The sequence below is a fragment of the Zonotrichia albicollis genome, chromosome 5, assembly GCF_047830755.1.
Source record: "Zonotrichia albicollis isolate bZonAlb1 chromosome 5, bZonAlb1.hap1, whole genome shotgun sequence".
Taxonomy (NCBI): Eukaryota; Metazoa; Chordata; class Aves; order Passeriformes; family Passerellidae; genus Zonotrichia; species Zonotrichia albicollis.
Genome location: NC_133823.1, coordinates 60,278,566 through 60,305,493, shown reverse-complemented (window position 1 = coordinate 60,305,493; position 26,928 = coordinate 60,278,566).

Below are 26,928 nucleotides of genomic sequence, written 5' to 3'. Positions count from 1 at the left end.
TGCATAGCAGATTATTTCAATCATACATTGAATAGTATTCAACAGTGAGAGATTGTTGTACCTCTCAGGCCCTGTAGACTTTAGGCTGCCATTCTGGGAAAAAAGTGCAAAACAAAACCCCATAAAAAACTGGTGATTTTAATGGCAATAAAATTCCTAAAATTTTATTAAAATATTGCAAATAGATTGTAGTAAGGAACCAGACACAGTCAGCAGATGGGGACTGGCTATCTTTTTTGCAATGAGTAGAATTACAGGACTTTCTTTTGAGCTGTTTTTACCAAAAGAAAGCAGTTACAGTTCATGTATGGGGAGGACAGTATAATATAGTGGCTAAACAACTGCATATTTGTTATTTTATAAACTCTCAAATAATTTCAAATGTCTTTGCTGGTATTTCTGAATTTAGTTACTCTTTCTGGAATATTTATTATGCTTACAATATCTTATGATGCTGCCAGTGAGAAGTGCTATGTCAAAATGCCTGATTACAGAATATGAGCTGAGGCCTACAGATGATGGTCTTGCTCACAATCCCTAGGGAAACTGGTAGCAATGACAGGAAATTGTATATTACATATCCTTATTCTAAGTTTTATTCCCAGAATTTAAACACTGAAAAAATAGAGGGTGAGGAATATGTCTAGAGTTAGTAAGAAAAATCTGAATTGACCCATGGGTCTCTGACCTCTTGCATGTCTATTCAGTGAATTTACTGGTTTATCTTTCTTGTGTTAGTCCTACTATATTTAATGTCTTGTTCAGTCTCTTTATGATCCTGTTCTTTACCAAAAATACCCCAGAACTCCAAACCAAAAAACTCCACATCTATTTTTGTTCAAACTCTTCATTTTCTGTCCTTATTTACAAATAGAATTAGAAACCATTTGAGAATACACTTTTCATCCTGGCAAAATTTTGAAGGACAATCAGTCATTTTTAATCACGCAGACGCTTAAACTGTTTGTTCATGTATCCTTTATAGTTTTTGGTTCTTAAATTTTTTTTATTCCTAAAATGATCTCAGAAATTATTGCATCTGTTGAGACAAGATTTACCTATATGTTAAAACAAGCAAGATAAAATGCTCACAAAAAGGTGCCAACACACCCAACAGTTCAGACATTACAGCCTTGAGAGATGAGCCTGACTGTCAGAATGATCTGATCAACAAGACTGATGACTAAATCTCTAACTCTAGTCACTAAACTTAGTAAAGGATCGAGCTGTCAGTAAATGTCATGTTGAGTCCTTGGACACAAGCCCTAGACTATATATTTCTCTATTAATTCTGCATTAAGGAAGGATTGAAATTAAATTAATAAAATCTCTTTAAGGGCAAGGTCTTTGCTTTGATTTCTCTCTACACAACCTGCTTTGTGTTGTATGCAGTACCCTTAAAAGGAAGGCAATAAAAATTATCAGCAAGCGCCTTGCCAAATTTCAGTGGTGTAAATCTCAATCAAATAAGGCTGATTTGTGATCAAAATGTATTTTACCCAACTTTTTATTAAAAAGGAAACATACAAACTAATATAGAAGGCAAGATTTGTTAAAGGAGGTGCTTCATACTGACAGAAGCATTATGAGGATATGCTTTACCATCTTCAACCAAAGCTAATCAGAGTTCCCTTGCTCCTCTTCAACACTTTTATTTGTTGCAGTCACAGTGAATACATTTGTCCCTCCCTGATTTCTACACATGTGTAGCGGTTTAGTTGGGAGATAGCTGAGTTGCCTGAAAACAGTCCTATAAGGAAAGGGATTCATTTTCAGCCAGAAGAGCTGAACAAAACATTCCTCTGAATGTTTAGGAGTGCTGCAGCTAGCACTAATAACTGAGCTGCGCAGGCCCCAAAGGGTCAAACAGCTGGGGTGTGTAATTGTGTCTGAGCCAGTAAAGACAGACTTTGGTTTGTTCCCTGTCTTGAGTTAAATAGTTATAAAGTGGCCATTCAGGTCCAAGGATTGATATCTAGTATTAAAAAAGAGACAATTCCATCTTCACAGATATTAATAGTTGCCACTGTATATCTTCCAGTGAAAAAGAATCTAGTTCAGAAGGATTTAAACTGTCCAGACCCTCTGAGGTACTCAAATGCAATTTATGTAAAATCTAGATGCTACAATACAAAAGTTCTCCCTTGAGATGTAACCTCAGAAAGGAAGAATGTAGAAAGACAATAATCCTGTTGTGATAATATCTAATATACAAAATCGGTCTGACGGACAGAGGAATTGGTGACTTTTGACAATTCTGTTTTAATACTGCTTTACTTTTATTTCTTCAACTGTATCTTTTATTAAAACAAGCAAACAACATAGTGATTTGTGTTGGCTGCTATGAATGAACGCTTATTTTTCCTAAATTCTAATCTGTCTTCAGCTCAGGATGACTTTGTAAATGCCAACAAGGTTTTCTTAACTGAAGACACTAAAAAATGCACACAGTGAGAAATTGGATACATCAGCCAATGACAGCTGTCAAAAGAGGGAATAAAAGTGTTCTTCAGACAGAGACTGTCTGGACCAAGTGAAGGGCTGCAATGACAAAAGTCAGAAAATTAAAAACTCTGTTCTAGTAATTAGAAGTGACCAGGATGAATTCCTCTATGCAACCAGAGAAACAGAAATGTACTTGAACCCAGAGGGTTGTCTAACATTCTTGCAAGACCTTACTAATTTATTGTGTATTATTTCTTAAAGCAGTGGCTGTATTGCATAACCATCCACAAAACGCTTCTGGAATGTGTGAGTTTACATTATGTAGTACACATCTGATCATGATGGATTGCACTACATATGTATCAGCTTATGGCTTTGGTCTGTGTGTTAGCTTATGGCTTTAGAGAATCTTTTGAATATTAGTGAAATAAATCCAATATGACTTATCAGCTTTTCAGAACTGTGTAGTGGCAGTTTAAAAAATAATATATCTTCTTTTGATGTAGTATTCAATTTGTTAATCAGTACCTGTTTGAAAAGTTATTAATGGAATAACTACTTACAGTCAGTCTTGAATTATAATTTTGTTGTGTTTCTCTGTTGAAAATAGTGTGCCATAGCTGCTAGGAGTTTACTCATTTTAACCCATCAACTGGTAAATTTATATAATTATAAAACATTAATTATATAAGAAAAAAACCCTGGTTGTTAATATAAATGAGAGATGATTTATGAGATTGTGCCAGCCCAGTCTCACATACCTTGATCTAATTTAAATTATCGGAGAGAAGCTCAGGGTTGGTAATATAAAACTGTAAACTGAAAATCCTAAATCTTCCTTTTGGGCAATATTTTTTTCTTCTCTCCTTACTCTGTTGATTCTGAGAAGAAAACCTAAAAAAAACCATGACATGGATTAACTACAGAATTATATGGGGAAGTTAATTAATTTTGGTATACATTTCAAAATTTTCCCATTTTCTTCAGCTGAATTCATCAGCTGAATTCTAGCAGCAAACATAAATAAAGGGATCATGCTGTTTACCACCATTTGCACAAAGTTACACCAGGGCTGGTTTAAGTCAGCTTAATGGTCCATAATATCCCTACATAATTTGTGAGATCTGAAATGTAAGCAGGCTACAGCAGAGAAAGGGAAGTGTCTGCTTCTATCTCCATAAGGAATTAGTAATAAGAATATTTAGTAATGAATTAATTAGTGTCTTCTTAGGACTCCAAGTCAGCAGAAGTAAAAAGAGGAAAATCACTCACAGCTGATAGTAAAGTCTAAAGATGTCCATTTTTGATGTGGAAGCACAAAGTCCGCTAAGCTTTGCAGGTATCTTCTATGAAGTGTGGTGGGCTAAATCACTTAAATTTCATGGCATTGAAACCCCCCACTTCCTAACTCCTTGAGTCTGGAGTTCTGACCCTGCAGAAATTTCATGCTATTAATATCCTTTAGAAGCAATTGTTTACCATTTTTGAGAAAATGGAAAAAAAATTAAAACTACAACTTTAAATTATATAAAAAATTATTATATAAAAAATTGCAATTAAAATATTAATTAATAAATTGCAATTAAATTATTTTATAAAAATTGCAATTAAAATTTTAAGAGAAACAAACAAACATACAAAAAACTTCAGAAAATTCAAATCAAATCAGAATATTACCCCCCCCCAAAAAAATCCCAACAAACAGATAAAAAAAAACTCACCAAAAAAAATTAAAAGTGCAGTTGCTTAGAACACAAAGTAGTAAGCTAATAAACATTCACATTTAATCCCACTGACTTTAACAATATGAAGAATATTGAGATGGAATTATTTTTGTTTCTGTCAGTAATTTAAGGAGTGGACTTATAGTTGAGGGTCTTCAAAGGGGCAGAGGTTCATCTTGTTTGTGACAAAACTGTCTCTCTGAAGAGCTGCAGTAGAAATGCACTGGGGAGGGCAACGTGCGAGTGAGTGGGAGAAGCATGAGGACAGGTCTGGAGGTAAGGCGAGCAGGTATGAAAATCATGTGGCACTTACAGAAAGGGGTCAGAATTCTCTGCACATCTGAGTATCACATAACCAAGTGAGATGTCAGTACCTGTCTCACATGTCTCCTCTGCATTATCCTAAGGGGAAACCCTGTGGTCCACACAAACAATTGCTAGTGTACATCTCCATCACCATGTGTTTCTAAAGGAGAAAAACTCTACTCCCAGGTGATCTTAGCTGTCACGTTTTGGATTCTAGGAAAATACTGCCAGCCTATCAAAGTGAAAAATTTTGCTCTTGCACACTTTAAACACCTTTTAAAATCTTTAAATTGGAGTGAAGGGGCTTGGGGCGTAGTAGCTAAGTTAATCTATGCATTTATACTCTTGTTCTGTGTTTCAAAGGTAATTGTAATGAACTGCTTCAAGCAAACATTACAGGTTGTTTTTCTGCAGAGAGAAGTCAAATGAAACGACCTTTTTTACATGTGCTATTCTTTTCAGCTTTTGAAGTTACTTCTTTTTGAAGAGATGATCCATTTATCAGTCATATCTGTGAGAAAGTCATAAATTTATCTAATAAAACTTGCAGCAATTTGCTTTGAGGTGTACTATGCAGACTGCAGTCGCATTTTGTTGTTATTGAATAAATTAATGAACACTTTAAAAAGTGAAAGGCTTAGAAAACTTATCATAAGACTTATTGACTCCCTATAGCCAAAAGCAGATGTTAAGAGAGGGCATATTTTAAAATGTATATTTTTTACCCAGCTTTGGTTATTGATCTTTACTCGCTTGACTCTAATTTATGTCAAATATTTGGGGCACCAAAAGTTGGAAATAAAAATCATTAAACTGAATTGCTAGGCCAGCAATTTGGACTGAGGAGACAGAAAAGTTTATGGAAACTGCTGAAACAAGATTATTACCTAAAGGTTTCTCTAGCAATGGGAGCCATAGGGATGTGAGCATGTGCAAGCATATCATATCAATACTGGAGCTGATAAAGTCCATCTATTTTTAAAGATATGCATAATAAGAATTAATGCAATTCCCTAGTATGAATTATATGCTCCTCTTCCTTCAGAAGAACTGTTGCTTAATATCTAATTCAAAATTAATAATGCAGCAGGAATGGATTCATTATCTCTTGTGTCAAAAATCATTTGTGATAAGTAAGATAAGGAGAGAGAAAAAGCATGAATAAAAAAGAAGAGTTTCAGTGGCCAAATTACTCCTGCCTTCATCAATCTCAGAGAATAAAATTTTTATCCTCTCTAGTAACTGATTGGTAAGGTAACATAGGGAGAATATGTGGAAAAGTTCTTATGTCTTCATCATCAGTATATTCCTAAAGTACATGTAGAGTGAAGGAAGAAATGATGTGTAAGATTAAATAAAGCCAATTCCAATACACTTTTTTTTCCCTATTGGCATTAGAAACATATTAGAAAAATTTTATTCTTCACTTACTCCTATTATCATAGAATCATAGAATAATTTGGGTTGAAAGGAACAAGCTCACTTTGTTGTGCCATGTCAACCCCCAAATCCTTTTCCTCAGGGCTGCTCTCAATCTATTCTCTGGCCAGCTTATATTTCTGTCTTAATATTACTTTACTTTTGCCCTGGCCCAGCTGCAGGACCTTGCACTTGGCTTTGCAGAACTTCATGAGGATTGCACAGACCCACCTCCCAAGCCTGTCAAGGTCCCTTTGGATGTCACCCTTTCCCTGCAGCATGTAGGCTGCACCGCACAGTTTGGTGCTGACAAACGTGCTGGGGGTGCACTCCATCCATCCATCCCACAGTCCATCTTTGCTGCTGACAAAGATGTTAAGGAGCACTAGTCCCAACACCAGCCCCTAAGGAATGCCACTCATCACTCGTCTCCATTGACCACAACTCAAGCATCCAGCCCATTCCTTGTCTCCCAGATCATCCATCCACGAAACCTACGTCACTCCAGTCTAAGGACAAGGATGTCATGTAGAATCGTGTCAAATGCTTTGCACAAGTCCAGGTGGGTAACTGCAGTTACTCTTCCTTTATCCGCCAATGGTGTTACTGTATAGCAGAAAGCCACAACTGAAGTTCTTCTGACTATCACCAATCATTTCCTCATTTTCCACGTCTCTTAGCACAGTTTCCAGAAGGATCTGCTCCATAATCTTGGTGGCCACTGAAGTGACACTGACTGGCCTCGAGTTCTCCAAGTCATACTTTTTTTCCATTTTTAAATTCTGAATTAACTGCTCCTATTCAGTATCCAGCCTGCCTTTTATTAAAAAGGAAAAAATACTCTGAAAGCAAAAGAAAATATATTTTACAATCGCTATAACAAAGATTGATATCAGGACGTTGATCTAAAATAAAAATTGTTATTAACTTGTAGATGGCTGACATAGGCATCTATTTGATTTTGAAATGTTTTCTGAATAGACTTTGATACTAGAAATAAATAGAGATTTTTAAATTTACAATGAATATTAAATTTGGAAATGTGTTAAAGGCAAGGAAGAATTACCATGTTTCTGTGCATAAAAAGAATACAATCCATTGTTATCTTTATTGTACCTTATTTGTATTACAATAGAATTTGGAGATTTCATGCAATTATTTTGGCAGAATGTAGCACTAAACCTGAATAAGATCAATTTTCCTGTTTGAAAAATACCTGTAAATCAAAGTGGAAAAATCCTTACTGCCATCTCTATCAAGCTAAGACATTTCAAAGATATTTCCAGTGTTTTTAATGGAGAAAGAGACACAGGAATGGTGAAACACTAGGAATCTCACTTGAGATGTTATAATTTAGTTTTGATTTAATGTTCAGATTTAGACCACTGTTAATCTTAATAATGTTCTTATTTAGACCACTGTTATAATTTCAACATTCTGTGTCCTTCACACGTATCTTAGCCCAGGGCCCACAGACTCCTGGGTTATGCTCCTCTCTGATCTTTTACAAAAATTATGTCCCCGTGGAACCAATACTCCTTCAGAACTGGTGAGGCTAATTATTTTTAGACTATGGCATAAAGATAACAGAATGATCATGGAAATCAGCGGTGCTATCAGGCATGGAAACCTTGCATGTTGGCGCAATTTACTTCTGACTGCCTCTTGCCTCTTGGATAGCTGAGCTTATTGGGTCTTGTTTTGGTTTGTGGTTTGATGGTCAGATGTTTTCAATTTTTTGGCTAATAGTTCGTTAATATGTAAGAATCCAGATCTACATAAGACACATGGGCGCTCTAAAAACTGCTGTAAAAGCATGAAATATAGATTGAAATGTATATTGTCTATACATAGTTTTTATATCTCTAAGTATTGGAGAGGTCAGGTGCACCTAAAAATAATTGCTCAGAGTAGCAGTAAAACTTCAGTGCAGAGCTCTGGATTCACATGACTGGTGTACATGTAAATAATGACCATTATTGTGACAAACTACACAGACGATGTCTAATAATATCTTTCTAAATGTTGGAAACTGAAGCAGTTTGCTATCTTTGAAATGGAAAGGTTGAAAAAAGAAAATGAGAAAAACCTGCAGCATGAATATCTGAAACAAGATCAGTCATTAGTTTTGTCTCACTGTCTTGATGCTGAAAGATACTGACCAAGGAACACTCAGTCTTTTCTGGCTGAGATGAGCTGGGCAATCCAGGTCACAGGACATCTTTAGCTGCTTTATCTTTTCTTTAAGTGGCAGTAGCTAGTTACCTTGCTTGCAATTTTGACACTTCTATCATGGATTTGTAAACTTCACTGACGCCCAGGACCACTTCCAGGTCATCCTTTCTCATTGGAAACATAGATGACAGGATGGATTTGCAATTTATAAGACTAACAGTCCAGCATGTGTTGAAGTTTTTCAATGAGGTAGCAAAAAGAAAACCAAGAACAGGTAAACAACAGAACAAAGGAGAAATAAGTATTTTGATTATTTTAAAGTTCTATAGTATTTTTAATATCAGTAAAAAATAATACTTAACCTCACAAAAGAATCATAAAAAACACTCTGATCATACAATAAATTTCTAGACAATGTGCTTGTGGATACTGATAAACAAAGCATAGCTCAATGATGCAAAAATGTGAAAAAAATTATAGTTTTGTGTTCTATTTACACAGACACAGTAGAAAAATGCAACTAGAAAAATTATAATTCCTGTTAGTTACTATTACTATGTTATTGGCTGAAAAAACATCTCTTATTCAAAACTCATGCTTTAAAAGCTGTAAAACTTTGAAAAAAAATGATGTAGGTAGTAAAGTTCTGCCCTGAAAGCTGTCTCTGCATATTTATTTTACCATCCTATCTAGACTTTTCCTCTCATCTCCTGTTTTTTCTACTGCCCCAAAAGTACCGTAAGAAAAATGCATTATTTAAATAGAACTCTTAAAATAAGTTTTCATGATACATTTCTTAAAATGTTAGAAAACCAATCATTAGAAAATCTCTCTGCCTATATATCAGTGCTTATATATCAATATATTAAAGGCCTGTGATTATTTTTTACCTTATTGCATCTCATTTGCAATAAAAAAGGTCTGTGCAATTTAAGCATTTAAGTTGTTTACACCATTTAAACATTGAATGTCTAATGAAGGCTGGCAAAAGTACCCATAAATAGAATACTTGAAGCAGATATATGTAAAATAATAACACACCACCTTTTTTCCTGCACATTTTTTTCACTGCTCTTAGCCATAGATCTGTGTGCTTTACAAGGAAGACAATGCTTTACCCAAAGGACTTTGGCATATGCAAATAAAACATTGAAATTCATAACTTCTAGGTACCTCACCTCCAGAGTACAATGCAGAACCATTTTTGAACCATTTACCTTTGCCACAAGTAGGTTTATATAAAAATAGTTGGTTTCTCCAGACTTCCGTGTTCAAGTCGGGGTTGAGAACTTTAATAAAAATGACATTTATAGTCAGAACATGAGTTAGATTTTCACATCTAAAATCAGATTAAACATTTTTAGAGTTTTGGATTCAGCTTGGAATTGTAATTAAAAGTAAATATTCAAGGGAGAAAATTAAGTAAAAATTGTCCTTATGCTCTGGTTTCAAATCATTAAATTATAGAGTAGAGCAACATCCTTTCCATCACCACCCCACCACCCACTCCTGCCTTGAATACCTCATCAAGTTCAATTGATAATTCTCCTGTAAATAATTTCTTAGATTTCAGGCTCTCCTGACTAGGAAAGTTCTTTGTCTGGATTGTTTCATAAAGAAGAAATGTATTATTTCTGTAACTGACTAGCATCTTAAAAACAGAACACTTTGCTGAACAAAAGAGACCAACACTATATTTAGAAGTTATTTTCAGCCTTCAAAACTTTTATATAAGGCACTTGAAATTATTATTATTAAGACATTGTGACTGTAAAAGTTAAAACTTCTCATTACAAGATATCTTTATAAAAACAATTGAAACAGCATGACAGTCTTCTACATGGTGATTTATGGCTAAGTCAGTGATGGCGATGTTATATACAGTAGGTTAATACAAAATTGGCTATAAAATATTTCAGTGAGAGAAAATTTGTGTTTTATGTTGTATAAGAAATTAGCAAGAATAAAAAAGTGACTGAAGTAGCCTGCTAAAGTTTGCATTGCACTGTTCCAATGTCACAAATGCCCAGCCACCATCACTTCACCTGCTTGTGTGATGTGTTCCTCCTGAGTCCATGCAGCTGAAGCTGCCAACACATATAGCAAGAATTTTTATTTTCAGTGGTAAAGTGGCAGATAATCTGAAAGATATTCTTAAATATTTTCCTATCTTCCTTGTTTTCAGTAAAATTTTTGTAAACATCTGCAAAATGGACAAAAAAATTTTGCATATTTGTTAGTAAATACTTTTTTTTTTCTATCTGTAAACATACTTTTCCCAAAAAATTGATCCAGTTAAAAGCTTGATAAAGGTAACGCACAATTTGAGATAGAAGAGCTGTGCCCTTTTATGAGAAGATGCCTTCATCCAGTTATGCCACTCAACCAGAAGTGGCTGCTATTCTGTATTTTAGTAGAAGTTCATTTACTGGTACTTTAACTGACAGCACAAAACCAGAAATCCAAAAGATACTGTTTTCATTTATCTATCCAAATAAAGGCATTTTAGCTCCCTGAAGTAAAGATAACCGTTCCCACAAAGTTTTGAGAATATTTTTACTAAACATGACAGTATCTCATTGTACACAGGCAGTTTTTATATTCAGAGTTGTCAGCTTTGTTAAGAAATTGAAAAAAATAACTTTCAATGTGTTTGACTTTTCCCTCAGCAAGAAAGTGTGTATTTAGTTACCAGTGTATTGCTTCCTGCTGGGGTGGGGGACCTGCCCTGGTTGCCAGCCTGGGAGAATCCCCATGCTCACAGCCCCACTGGCCCCGGGGAGAAATCAGCACTGCAATTTAGATCTTGCTAAATTAACTCTCAGCAAAGCTTAGTTCTGCCTTTTGAGTTTTGAACTGGAAAAGAAAAATTGTTTGTTTTTGTTGTTTTGTTTTGGGTTTTGGTGTTTTTTTTTGTTTTTTATTTTTTTTCAGGATTCACTCATCCTGAAGGATAAAATTTCAAACTGAATTGGGAAATTCCAGGGGAAAATAGAACAGAAAATACATTAGCATATTGATGAGGAGAAACAGAAAGGAACCTGTGAGGATAGAGAAGATTCTCTGGTCTTTTCCTTAAAAGCACTGAGTGTTTGGAAACAGGTAATACAGACAATGTATCAAATAAAATATAGTAAATTTTAATATGCCTCAGTGGTTCTTTTTTGACCTATCAAGATTTTTGGCAAATTCTTTTTATGTTTTGGGAAATATTGACTGTTTAAGCCTTTCTATTTTAGCTCTGTAATGTGTTTTGCCTTGGTCACATGGTGGATAGATTTCATCCTGCTTTTCATCACATTCTTCCATCCCATTTAAGCAATCTTCACTTCACACTTCTATCTAGAGAGACAGAGCTGGATGCACATAAAAATGCTATTCTTCATTTTCATTTCCCTATTCCACATTTTTCAGTATGCTTAAAAGAGGATTAGTAAATCCCTGGCTACTTAGAATTTCTCAGATGTCACTGTGGCTTATACCATTTCTCCTCAGCACAGCCATCTGACAAAGTGAAAAGAGCACAAATTTTTTTTAAAAAATAATTTAGTTTTTCTGGTCACATCTACAATGAGCCATATTCCCATGTTTTATCTTCAAAATCAGATCTTGAGTTAGGTAAATGGGAGTAAAGTGATTTACAGAAATTTAAGAGCTGACTCATGGAGTTACTTTTTCACATGCTCTATGAATCTATATTTAAATCACAATTTTGAAAACCTACTAAGTAGTATATATTTAGTGGAGTTGATAGCTTTTAATAGCAACCCTCACTGTAACAAAAAATGCCCAGCAAACAACATACTCGGACCCTAAATAGCAAATCTTTATATCATTATGTAATTTTTATCAAATTTACTTTTATTTACCTTTAATTCATGGATAGAATATTTTCATTATTATTTGATTTTTTTTCTTTTTAGGTGTATGTTCTTAACAGAACAGAAAGTAGTCATCCAAAAATTCCCCAAATTTGTGAAAATTCCATCTCAGAATCTGCATCATTAATTCAAGCAGTAGTGATAATACCTCTGCTGTGGATTGGAGTAGGTTCTAAAATGAGTGTTTATAAAGGACTGCATCAATAAATAAAGATACATGAAAGAGGTGTTTGACTGTGCATGTGTAATTTTTTGTGTTCCTGGATGTAATAGTATACTTTCTGTTGTTATGAACCCTCTTGTGACAACATTAATGAATATATAACTTAATGGGTTTCTGATATTGCTTATAGCTACAACATTTGAAAGTCTCATTTTTAAGAGAACACTAATTTAATTTATTTAATAATGTATTGAACAGTACTATAATGATTTCAGAATTTGAGATTAGCTCAGTTGATCAGACCATGGTGCTAAAGCCCAAGTCCCAGGTTCAATCCTTTTACAGGCCACTTGCTTTGGAGTCAATGGTCCTTGTGGGTCCCTTCCAGCTCAGAATATTCTGTGTTTCTGTGACTCAGTCATATGCATTTTGTGTTTACCGGTATGACTCCGTTGATTTAAAATACTTACTTTAGGAAAGACTCTGACCTGTGGACAGATCAGCCTAAAGATTATGTATATAAAAGTGCTTTAGCTTGCTTGAAAGCTGTAGGTCTCCTCTTGAAACAGTATATGTAATTGGACAAGAGATATTCTTACTAAAGATATTACCAGTACCTGGGTTTTGCTTAGTGTGTGTCTTTCTTAAAATTAGGGCCAATAATGAGAAGGGTTTCATTTCTTCCTGCTTGTAGAATATACCATAGCAACTGGGTCATGGTTTTAATTTCAACAATAATACCCATCTGAAAGCTCAAGTACAATTAAATGGAAAGAGATATTTGAATTCCAGTGTGTAAATAAGAAAGAGTAACTTTTCATATAGATTATAGAGCTAATCCCTTATTAAAGTCACTTTAATTCAGCTCATTCAACTGATGCAGGTGAATGAAAACAACTTGAAACAAATCTCAAAGCAAACTGAATGCCAAGCAGATCAACATTTGATACTTTTTTTCCTTTTTTGTCCTAGAAAGGACAAATCTAAGAATAAGGAAATTTTGTAGCAACATGGAATTCAAATTATTCAATGAAGTAAAACTGAAGATATATTGAGAAGGATCCTCAATTAAAATTTGCTTCTAACCTTAGTAGTATAGCTGTTCATATTTTATCTTCCTTGATTTAAAATTTTTCAAAAATGAGACATTTCAAAATATTTCTATTCTGGTTCTCAGACAAGAATTTCTCATCTTCTCAAGAATAGATACAACAGGAAATTTTAAAGACTCAAAAAATATATTAAATATCTCTATTTCATGCTTATAATGTTCTTGATAAGCTGATTGATAGTTCAGAGCACAGACTATAATCATAACATTGTATGGTAGGCAGGATTATTCTCACAGCTGGAGTAACAATGCTGATTTGTGCAGAGCAGGAAAAAAGAAAGGGAAGAGATTAAAAAGTAAGACAAAATAACAAAAGTAACTAAAAATCATAGTGGTAGCATCTAATCTTGATGGAGGGCAGTAAGTGATGGAGTGGACAAATGCTGCAGTTTGGTTGGATATACTTGTGGTTATTCCAAGATGCTCTAAGTCAGCTAATTTAGATTCTCCACTGTCACATTACTAAGATGTGAGCACAAAAAGGACATGGTTTGATGGTGTCTTTAGGCTGGATTTATCCTGCCTAACCCTCCTTTATTTACAGTGTTCTGATGAGGTATGTTTCCATAGCAATTCAGTAATTCTTAGTAATATTGACTTACATCTTCATCTACTTATGAAGTGTGCAGCCAATACTAAATGTATTTCCCTCAGCAGGAAAAAAGTACAAAAATGTTCAAGGGCCCATATGTGATCTGCCAGTCTTCAAATCTTAAATAAGAAACAAAAATTGAAAGTGGAAAAAAATTATGTTACTAGAGTGCACCACAACCAAAGGGTCAATATAGAATCAGAAGTTTATTACCTATCCACAGGAACTGGGAGAAATACTCATGTCATGATGTAGATGGCTGAACATGGTGAATCTAGGCTGAAACCAGGGGACTTCGTAACCCATTCATGGCATTGTGTAAAAGCAGCTATATTTTCTCAAGAATCAACTGAAGTCCAGAAATCGTTTATGCAAAATCATCCAGGTCCCAGGCTCACAAACTCTACCGTGTCAAATTGGCTTTGCACAATATTAGCCTGGATACTTCTGAGCTCTGCTTCCTGGTGTGTAGACTGTGTGTTTGTATTTACAGAGTCTAGATATTCCCACTACACATAGAATTCTAATAACTCTGAAAATGACTGGTTAGGTAAACAAAACATTTTTATTTCTTATGAAAAATTATTCACCCTAATTCCATGGATTATAGTAAAACATCCTGAGCACTGATGATGGCACATAACTTTTTAACAATATCCCTCACAACAAGTGAAAGGACATAAATAATTTTATTACTATTATTAACTTTCACTTGTGCTATTTTTATTCACAATGTATCAGTTTACCATTGCCATGTGTGAGCCAAAGCATGAAGATACTTGACAGGAAATTCAGCCTCTGCAGTAGAGATTGCCACGAGGGGCATATTGAAAGTAGCACTGATGAGTCAGTGCTAGGCATAATAGGATAAGTCATTAATGTGGGTTATACAAGGCAACCAGGTGGTGTTTGGTCTTACAGAACAAAAAACATGGGAAAGGAGGACATGGTGAATGCAGAGACCAAGAAAAAGGATATTTTACATGAAAATATCCCAAGAGTTTGCACTTACCAAATCAAAAGAACAGTATGGCGTGCTGAGGTGTGAGACAGTGGGAATTTGAACAGGAGCTGATTTGTACACACAAACATCAAGGAGATGAGATATGAATCATTTTTTTTTCTGAATCTATCCTTGCATGTCTGTATAAATATAAAATAAAAATGCAAACCTTTACCATATGGTACATCATTATATGCTTGCTGTGTTATGTTTAACACAAACCTAGTTAAATAGTAATTTTCATCTCAGTGTAAGGTTTCTTAATATGCTTTGTAATGTTTTATTATGCAGGGTAAATTTGTGTTCCAGTTATGTCTAAATGCTAACATTATCCAAGTGACATCTAAAATAGCCAAAGGACACACTTTGTTAAGATAAGGAAGAAAGTTAATTTTGATTGCAAATGGTGGACTCACAGATATCTAGAATTTTGTGGCATTTATCTAATTCAGGATAAGAAGGCTTGAGAGTTACTGAATATCATTATCTTAAAAAAGAACCTGCTCAGGGAAAAAGTGTCATAGATCATGTGCAGGTTAAGAGGTAAAATAATTAGTGTAGGAGGAAATCTGTTGCCATCAGAAACTGGAAAATTATGTCTTTTATATGAAGAATTTTATTTCCATAGTGTTAGATTCCAAATTTGATCTAAAATTAGAAGGCTCTTTCAGGTGAGGAGCATTGTTAAAAGATAGTTTAAGTCACTAAAGTAAACTCAAACAGTTTGGTTTCGTCTTATTTACAGCAGATGTATGGTGAAGAAGAGCACGGACTGAAATTTTACCAGGCTAAAAAAATAACTTTTTAATTAGTCTGCAACATTTTAAATGCCTGGTGTTGAAGAAGCAGGCATTTTTACTTCTTCACTTTCTCATGATTGCAAATTGCAAATCTACCCTTACATTTTTTTTTCTCTTTTTAATTGCTTTTCCCCTCAGATGACTGTTAATAGAAATATTTTTTCCCCAGGTTACCACCATCTGATGGAAAAAAACTTTTCATATGAAAACTGCAGCACGTCTAGAGACAAGCTCTACTTGGGAACAAGCTACTTTATACTGAATAGATAAAGTTTTGTTAAAATGAAGTTCTATGTGCATAGTGTGTTTAAAGCACAAGAGGCAAAAGGCCCAGGGATTTGCATCATGCAAAATAGACCCTTCTGTGAAAATGGACTGATGAGCAAATATAAATGCTGATATTCAATCAACATAACCAAAATCTGCTTGTCTGTGAGCCAACCAAGTGAGCTGCCAGAAACTAGCAGGTGAGCTGGCAGAAAACGAATTTTTCTTCAAAAGATAATTTTAATACTTTTAATAAACTGCAATATAGATATCTCAAGACACATATATCCTCTTGCGCATAAAGTCACATCAGCAAAAAAAAAAAATGAGATGTGTTTCCATTCAAGAAATTGAATTTATAGTAAGGAATAAGTACATAATGTTCTGATGTTCAGTTTGCTGAGCATTTCTGGGCTATCAGTTTCAGAAAACTATGCTTCTTCATCTTTAAACAATAAGAAGTCTAGTCATTCTTTGTTTATAAGTTATATGCAGGGATATTAGCAGATGACAAGTATCAGGCTAGATTACTCCTTTATAAAATTTAGATTTGAGAGCACAACAAATATGTTACTGATGTTGAAATATATAAAACGCTGCTCATGAGATGTAGCTCTTTCTAGTGACAGTCACTACATCCCAAGCCCATGGCAGAGGGATTGGAACTACATGACAAGTCTTCTCCAACCCAACCCAAATTCTGTGATCCTGTGACTTTCATATCTTTATATTTATGTGTGTGTGTGTTTATATTTCTAACTTAGCAGTATAATTCAAAAATTATTTATGAAATAGTAGAATCTGTATCCTCATTTCAAGAACATACAGCGTTTAATCTTTTAACCAAATTGTCAGATCAGGAAACATTATTGAACAAAGGTAGATATAATGAATTAAAAAAGATTAATGAACTAGAAGATAATGATTTCATAAATTCTAACATGACTATTCATTAATGTGTATATATCTGTTGGTATGTCATTATTTTCTTATTTACAGGAAGAGGTTTTACATGAAAGAGAACATATCTCTGAGAAGCATCATAAAATAAAGCAAATCTAGGGCCATGGTAAACTGTATAGATCTGTTTCGTGCTTATGATACAGACACGCTGAGCAACACTGGCATAAACTCTGCCAAAATATTTAAGATACTGAGCTGCTGTGAAAAATTTTTTGAAAGAAAAAAATGTTCCAAGGAAAATAAATATGGAAAAAGAATAGGCAGAAACATGCACATGATGGGTTTTGTTATGAAAAAAAACCCCATCACCTCCTGTGTTTTAAACAGAGAGAAAAACCACCTAAAATTACATTGCTGGGTTCAAACAAAATTTTAAACTACTGTCTTTGGTTTCTATTTAAAATTGTTAGTGATTTGGTATCAGTTTTAACATCAGAAGCTTGAGGAAAGATTATAAACCTATGAAGATGATACAGAATCACCTAAATTTTTAGGTCCTTAGAATAGGAGAAATTGAAGTAAATTATTCCTATTTACTAAGGAGTCTGCGAAATCTTGTTTGGTGAGGCAGAAAATATTAATCAAGTAAGCTTTGTAAGGCGTCAGAGAACCAAAACACCTTAAAAAGAAATTGGAACCCTTTTACTCCCTTTGAAATTTGCTTAGGGAGGGAGACTAAGTATCTTGTAAAACTGTGCATTTTCTTAAAGCTTTCCTGTATTGTAAATGATGACCTAAGGATAAACTTAAACTTTGTGGGAATTGTTGATGAAGCACTGCCATCTTTTGGTTGTACAAATACGGAATATGGAGGAAGGATATAATTGTCATTGAAATAAGGACATAGGCTGAAATTATAAAAGCATTACTTTATTCTATCATTGGTCTACTTTGCTTTTCTAGATAATTGGCTGCAATTGTCCCCTTATATTCTTCAGTATATTCTAATTTCACCATCCTATCAACCAAAGTAATATCACAAAATGTCCTGAAGATATTGTTGGTTTTAACAGAAAATTGTCAGCCTAGGTTAAAGGGATTTCTGTACTTTTTTTTAAAATTGCTCTTGTCTTTACTTTTTTTTTCCAAAATAGATTAGCAAGGTAAATTTTATTACAAACTAGACAAATTTTGAAACCATGGAATATCATAAATACTAATGTAGATAACAATTATTGTGTGTAAGAATTATCTAAGATCTAGTTGGTGACACTAAAATAATCTGTGTTTTACATTAAAAGAGATAATACAATTTGTTCTCCGTTCCTTAACTTATAAAACTAATACTGATATTCTAAGATTCAGTGCTATCATAACATTCTGTTTCTTGAAGGAGGATTTTTGCCACTTACCTATGTAGCAGTTTGCAGAGAACACACAGTTTTAAGTAAACAGTATAGCAATACAACAGAATACTTTTTTTGCATGTGGAATTAGTTGGCATATTTAATAATTTAGTAGAAATGTGAAAAAAAAATCAGTATATGCTTTAAACATGTAAGCCCAATATGATTCTGTTTTAAAATATATAATCCATTTTTATCCAATCTTGCTGTCAGATTTTGCCTCTTTTTAAGTGCAATATTAGTGTCATAAGCTAATATAAGCAAATTTCAAGAAGAATAAATAAGATTTTCACGTGAATATTAATACTTTACCTCTCAAAAATTACATTAACAAACTTACGTCCCACTAAAGTATTGCTAAAATAACAATTAAAGGTCTACAGTTATCAACTGCTTCACCTCAAATGCAAATGGAATAAAATTCCTGCTTGTAAGAAATCATATCTTTATGCAGTACTTTCAAGCTTAATTTGAACAGAAAGAGATGGGAATTCTGCCATATGCCTAAGACTTATGATGTGACATTTCTCCTGTTAACTCAAATATGGGCAAAAGTGTGAGGTGCAAAATATGCTTGCAGTGCTAAGGACTGGCTATCAGCACACTTGTCAGAAAATTCAGTCAACATGTAACATTTGGAAGGTCAGAGGCCTGTGATATGGAAATCAAATAATTATCTAATTCTAAAGGAAAGATGAGCATCTTTGAAGGTGTTTTTTAAATTAAGACAAGAAGCTTCTGCACATCTGCTGCCTGAGATAGTGATTAAAAAGCCAATATCAACATTTGGCAGGTTAGAACAATTGTTACCTCATTTCAGAATGGTACCACTGGTACAGAAAGGTGCAGGTGAGACCAATAGTAGCTGATAGAAGAGTCTCCAAAAGTCTGTGTTCTCAGCAGAACAGGCATTTCTGGGCATGTCTCATTGTCCCTTCTTGTGGTCAAGCATATTTCAGGTACAACTCCATCCTCTCACCTAGCTCAAGTGATCTCCTCCATTCCTGCTCTGCAGCCTGCTCACATTGACACCGTCGGGTTCCTGTGTGAGGCACTGCATGGGTGCCAGACCAGGGAGCCTGCTGCATTCCTGCATCGCTGCACAGGAGCAGAGCTGCATTCCTGCATCACTGCACAGGAGCAGAGCTGCATTCCTGCACCACTGCACAGGAGCAGAGCTTGGTTCCTGCCACCACTGCACAGGAGCAGAACTGCATTCCTGCACCACTGCACAGGAGCAGAGCTTCATTCCTGCACCATTGTACAGGAGCAGAACTGCATTCCTGCCACCACTGCACAGGAGCAGAGCTGCATTCCTGCACCACTGCACAGGAGCAGAACTGCATTCCTGCACCACTGCACAGGAGCAGAGCTGCATTCCAGCATCACTGCACAGGAGCAGAACTGCATTCCTGCACCACTGCACAGGAGCAGAGCTTCATTCCTGCACCATTGTACAGGAGCAGAGCTGCATTCCTGCCACCACTGCACAGCAGCAGAGCTGCATTCCTGCACCACTGCATAGGAGCAGAACTGCATTCCAGCACCACTGCACAGGAGCAGAGCTTGCACATAACCACGGTTCAGAAGCAGCTCCCTGTAATTTGGAGTAATTTGGCACAACACTTAGCACCTGGTACCAAGAGGCAGAGATTTCTGCTGCAAACCAGATTGAAGCAAGTCATGTCCGCCCCACTGGTATGACTACAGTGTTTGGAAGTCTTTGAGTTAAAAAAAATTATCTTTTCAGAATTTTCTTTAGATGTAAACAGGAAAAGATTATATTTATGAAGGGCACAGCCTTTCTGAAATAAACTAGATAGATCCTCTTCCATATTTCCTCTAGATGACTGGAAAGAATATGAGGTGGTATGAATATATTTTCATTGCACAGAGGGATTGGAAGGTTCCAGTCACTAAAAATGTCATGCAGAAAAAATCTGAAAAATTGAGACTAAATTTCAGGGGTTAAATGAAGGCTGAGCAATATCAAATATTCTGAATAAATGAATAACAGACGAGTCACATTTCAGTTTCTAGATATTCTGTTAAAGAAATTAGGTAGTCTATATGCACAGAGGATACTTTGTCATTAATTGTTGCAGATTTTAATACTAAATTGCTACGAACTATCATTTGTTCTTTAAATTGTTCCACATTGTTGTCTTGGTTTTTTCTTTCTTTTACTGAAGGGATACCCACTATTTACCAGACAATCGAGTTTTTATAAACATTTGTGAGAATTTAATGTGGAAAAAATGTTAGGCTGAAGTTCTAGGGGATATGAATGCATGAGGAAATTACAAATGAGGAGTTTAATGAGGAAAAAAAAAGTGGGAACACCTGCACACTTTACTTTGCAGGATGATTTATTTTGTTCTCAATATGCACACACAATTCTCACTAACAAAACTGGAGTAACACCCATATATTTAGTAAAAAAAATAGCTATGAGTATTTCTGTCACTTCCCTAGGTATCATCACCATTTCAGTCAATTTTTGCATGACAGGCACATAATGAGACTGCTAATAAATCTTCTCTTTTTCATTTATACCTGAATTTATAAGTGAGTAGTCACTTAGGAATACACTTCTAGGTCCTGGTTACCAGTGGAGAGTTGGCCCCAGTTTCCACATAAAAACACCTGCATGAATACTTCCAAATGCTAATATATGCACACCAGTATTGAAATTGATTGGTTGTATGCAGCAGGATATCTCTGTTTTGTCATGAAAGAAGTTTATAACAGGAAAAATAATCTTAATTTTTTATATTTAGGGGACAGAACTGAGAATTAAAAAGGGTATTAAATACACTTATAAAACCTCTAGCTCCCAGAAAATGAGAATCCATATTTGCTTATCTTGAAGTCTTTCCCTAAGCATTTTTTGTTGGCCACTGCATGGACAGGTTGCTGTGCCAGATAAATCTTTAGTTTGTCTCAGCATGATCATCTTTTATGTATGCATAGGAAGTTCTATGTAGTTACACTTGAAGGGACAGCAGAGAGCCAAGATCTTAAAAATTTGCTTCCTAAGTCATAGGAGTTGAATTTAACTCTAGTGCATTGGTCTTCTTCAGTAAGAACATTTTCTTTAATAAAACTGCTTGAAGTTTCCAATTATATGGATGAGCTACTTCTCAGTACAGAATGGTCAGTACACTCTTTTATAAAGGCATTGAAATTCTTATATGAAAGCAAAAACCTTATGAAACCTAATACTGAAACTGCCATTGCAATATTAAAGAGTGCACAAGGAAGCATGCAAATGTCAGTGGTTTGCTCACTACCAGAAGGGAACAATTTTCTTCCATTATTTTTCTCTCATGCATTTTTATATTTCCAGAGTATCTCTGAGAAATTTTACCTTAACTGTTATGTACCTTATTTACCTCTTTCAAATCCTCATCTTAGACAGGTTAAAGTCAAATAAAAGGCCTCCATTGGCCCCAGATGGCTTGCAGTATGGTTTAAAATGAACAAAATCGTCACCTAACAGGAAAGTTAGAGCAAAATTTCAGATACTCACATTGCTCTTTTGAAATTTAGAGCTAATTTGATGACTTTTCCTAATAATTCCTAACTTTTGATGTTGGAAAATGTTTTCATGCTCTCCCTAAAGTGATGGACCGTAATGATATGTAACAAAAAAATTATTTGATTGCTATGAAAAAATGAAAATGCCACCAAAAAACAAATATAAAACTCTCTGTTCTGCAGAATATGTCAGGATCAGTAAGCTCATAAATAAACAGGTAAGGTTTTTTGTGGTGTATGTTGTAAAAAAGAGAAAAGAATTTCAGAACTTTTAAGAAAGTTTAACAGGAAATATAGATAATAATAGTTACTTAAATGAGACTGGTTAAGTAAAAGAGCTTTAATATGCATGCAGAAAAGTATCATTTCTCTGTAAGAAAAAGTGGGCATTAATTATTTAGATAAAATTAAAAGAAAATATGAGCAAAAAAAAAGTCCATAAATGAAAGTTTGTTTCATAATTTGTGTCAGGAATATATTGATTGGAGAAGTGTGGTCATTTTGCTTTTCCAATCCATTTTGATTCTTACCAGTTCTTTTAATTATTTGGTCAGGGGGTTCTGGGCTTAGCCAATGTCTCTGTAATTCTACTTTGAAAGAAAAATGGGATGTTTTTATTTATTTAAAGAAACTAATTATGTATTTTAAAAAAAGTAGATAACCACCAACCTTACTTTTAAACAGAGAGAATGAGACAATTTGTAAATGCGTGTCTTTTCCTGAAAGACTCTGTGGCAGAAGTAAAGCCCAGAAAGGTAAACTCCAGATAGTATGCTCCAGAGACTTAAAAATGCTCTTTCCAAGTTTTAAGTAATTCTATTGTCATCAAATTAAAAAAAATAAAATTCTAAATATGTTAGAATGCAAAAAAGGGTTTGGATACCATGGAGCCATGCAAAATAATGTGGAGAAAGTCAATCCTCCTTGTACCTGGTATCTTATGTGAACTGGCACTTCCAAATCCTTTTGCAAATTTCTCTAAGGTTAGTTCTCTGAAGTAGAAGCGATTTCTGGAGGTTCTGTAGTAGCCCTTTGCAGCTGTAAATAGTAAGCATTCAACCACTTTATTGTGCTTGAAATATTCGACCCAATTCAGGAACTGCTTGTGTGCTGGGAATGTTTTATAGTAGCTCTGGGTTCTGTTTTGTTTTGTTTTCCTTCTCAGTAAAAGAAAACAACTCATCAGCACTTAGGCACTTTTTGTTTATTGGATATGTGACAAGTTTGGGAAGAAATAACTGAGTAAAATAAAGTTAATGCTATTGTATGCACTTGCACTTTTTGGAAACACAGTTTTGCTGCTTCTTCACAAAAATTCTGTGAAAAGAATGTTCTACATAATTACTGGCATTGATTACATATTCACACCTTTCAACACCTTAAGGGAAAATAAGTTGAAAGAAAATCATTCTGAATTTGAAGTGGATATGTAGTCAAGAGTGAAAATAAAAGTGAAGCAGACATTTGCCTAGTAGGTAGTTTTCAGAAAAAAAAATCTACTTAGCCTTCTATGAAACAGATGGGATATTTGTCTCTCTCTGAAGTAAAAAAATGCATCTGCTTTATTCATCCCTTCTTCTTCTAGGCTTATAAAACATGCCTGTGTGATAGGGAAGCTGTGAAATAGAAGGTGAATAAGTTCAGAAATACAGAGTAAGAAATACACAGTCAAATTGGAATAGTCCTTTTGATTTCCACACAGATTTATGCATTAAAAGTTGATGGGTAGTTTAACCTTTCACACTCTGCTCTGGTTGCTGGTGTCATGTACCTTCTGTAATCTTCCAGCTGCCATTACGTAGCTACCTCACTTGTGCATCTGGGGAAGAAATTTGAGTTTTCAAAAAATCTTTGGTTGATTTAAACATCTATGTTCAAAAAGGCAGGAAATGACCAGCCTCTCCACTGAATAAAGCATTCATGTTCAGAATGAATGACAGACTCCTTTTACAACTCCCTGTGGGATTTACAGCTCTGCTGTTAGAAAAAGTGATTCTTCACAGTGAGATATCAGAGATCTCTTGTGTATGAGTATTCAAGGGTAGTACTCATGTCATGAAGGATTCAGACCTTACCACTGCATACAACGCCAGAACAAATTAAACAAGGTGTTTTATCTTCTGTTTTCCAGGGCCTTGAAATGAAGATTGACATTCTTTCTGGAAGTAGTTCTTTACTGAAACACAAATTCTTGAAATCAGTTTGGGGATAACAGATTAAACATCAAAAAGCTACTGTATGAAGGAAAGTGATTTTATTTATACATATATACAGTGATCAGAGGATTTCTGACTTCTGTGGACATTTCAATCTGCTTAAGTGCATATATCATAAACTGTCAAATTAACATTTGCCAAATATTTTTAAGACTTCTGTACTAATTATTTTTATAAGTTTTGATGTGATTTCTATATACATATCCATCTACTAAGATATTTATTAAAATGATTGATGATTCTCTGATTGTAAGATTCTAGATCTGAGAAGGCTATTGTGAAATTACTGCACCTAAATCTGAGACCTTCCTTCTGAAATGAGGTACAACCATCCTCACAATGACTGTGGGCAAGAAAAAATATTGCAGTCTGCACGCATTTTTTGGAGTAAAGTTGTACTAGGAAGACACAAAATTTTATTAGAAGTTCATTACACCACAGCTACAATGGTGTTATTGTGACACCACAGAGTTGTGTCACAATCAGATGCTAATTAGAAGAAACTAACTGTATTATTCAAATACACCAAAACCAAGCACAAGCAGATCAAATCAGAAAATACAACTGTTTCTTGAGCTTCTTGCTTTCCTCCTACATCTATTAAAACAAGAAAAATTCAGAGGAATTGGAAGTAAAGGATTACTTAGTTTATAAATGTTTTTCTATGTCAGCTGTTTTTACCAGGATGGCATGGAAATTATGCTAGAAAATTCTTTATTATGTCAACGTACATGTTCAAATACATTTTTAGTTACATTTGTGGTAACAAATAAATCCATAGGGCAGATACTGGAGAATATATGAAATATTAATCCGAAAAAATCCAGAACACTTTTAAAATTAAATGTTATTATAAGGCGAAGCTGAAATCTCTACACCTGTAAACTCATTAACGCATATCAGCACAATGGAACAAGAAACTTTATCTGACAGCTATGGAAAAATTGAATAACAATACTACAGAAGAAAACAAACCTCTTACAAATGGCTGTTCAATTGAATCTAAAAATCATCTGAATTATCTGCTTTCCTTGCAGACCTTTCATTGCATGTTATTAATAGTAGATACTCTTGTAACCTTAGAAATTACTTATTCAGTGATGGTTACAGCCCTTACTTAGACTTTTTAAAGAAGCATATTATGGAAATAATAAAACTGCAAGCCCATACTTTATCTACATAAGATTAACTATGCAAATTGTTATCCAAATGCATACACAACAGAGCAGTCATTAACATTAATCTGGCTACATATTTATATGAGTTCACTAGTGGCTATGTCTTGCACTCTTTGCTTACAAGATATATATTCATATATACAAAATTCTGCAAATTAAAGTTCAAGGAAGGGCATCTTTATACAGTTTATGGCAAGTGGGAAAACAATCTAAGATAAAGCTGCACTTGAATGCTTTACTTTTTTTTTTTTGTTCTTTTGAAAAATACCAATCACTCAAAATAATACTTTTGTGAATATGCATTTTTCTAATTTCATGTCTCCTTAGATTATGGGGACTAATTGACTGAATTCTGCAGGTCTTCCTACAACAGGATAATGTGTTCTAAGAATACTTTTTTCCTCTGTGACACATTGAATTAACACCTATTTAAGTAAAAGAAAAAATGAAAAGTTGCACCTTCTACTTGAATGTTAGGACACTAACAGGAAATGTGGATCATCGTGCTTCTTTCCAAAAAAAGCCCTTCGAATGAGACAAAGCAGCTGGAGGGCTAATATACTAACTATTGAGCCATTGGCTGCATGGGGCTTTCCTCTTGATGGGGAAGGCTTTGATAGTGAGAAATCACACTCTCTGATGTAATATATAGTTCTAACAAAGAATAAACTGCAGAAGGTATTGAATTTGCTCAGTAAAGATAGACCAATAATTTTTACAGAGGTGTATTTCCATCCCAGACTGGTATTGTTACCATCTGTGAAGGGCACCAGAAAAGCACCTGAACAGAAAGGCAGAGGACATCCCAAAAAGTACCAGGACTGCAGCTTTGGTAGAAAGCCAAGAGGTTTTGGGTTTTTTGGTTTTTTTTTGTTTGTTTGTTTGTTTGGTTTTTTTTGTGGGGGTGTAAGAACTGGCTGAAATCATGTTTCAGTTTCTGAATGAGAAAATTAAATTGCCTCTCATTGTTTGCCCTTTTACAGGATCAGAAAAAAAGCGTTTTTAGATCCTTTGTAAATTGACAGAACTGCAGCCAAAATTTATGGATGCATATGATTAAACTCTATCTTGAAAGAAACAATTCAGTAAGACCATTAGTATTGACAGGAATACTGGTCTCAGGCAGAAAACATAAAGAGAATTATTTGGAAGGAAAGCACAGTAAAATAACAAGAAGAAAGTAATGAAATACCATGGAATATTTCCTTTCTAATGAGTCAACAATCAGTCTAGTATTTCTAGAAGTCAGACCTAAGATAATGTATAATTTCCTTATTTCAATATCTGCCATTTTTTTGGCTTTTATAGATATATATGCAATTTAGAATGATCTACATCTTCCTTTCCAATGCACTCCTGCCCTTTCTTCTTCCTCCTTACCTTGTATTCCTCTTCCAGTGGCCATCCAGGGTAGCTTCAAATTAAAAGAAGTTTCATCAACCAGCAACATGAAAATATCAATAAAAGTAGGAAAAGGGGAATCAAGAGAGAAGACAAAAATAATTACAATCAATGCACACACATACAGAATATGTGGTGGAATTAAAAATCTCCAAAAGAGAAACTGATGAGAAAATTCTCCTTTCCAGTTATGTCTTGATGTCAGTTAGGTTGTGCTTTATTTCCTTGTACTAAATTTTATTTCATGTTTGGGGTTATAAACCCTTTGGAAAACAAATCCTGCTTGGTCATTTTAAAATTACTTTGATCAGTTATGTAAAAAGTTTTTTGTTTGCAACAGTTGGAATGGAATTCCTGTGGATGGGATAAACTGTGTGTCATTATTTTATTTTTATCCT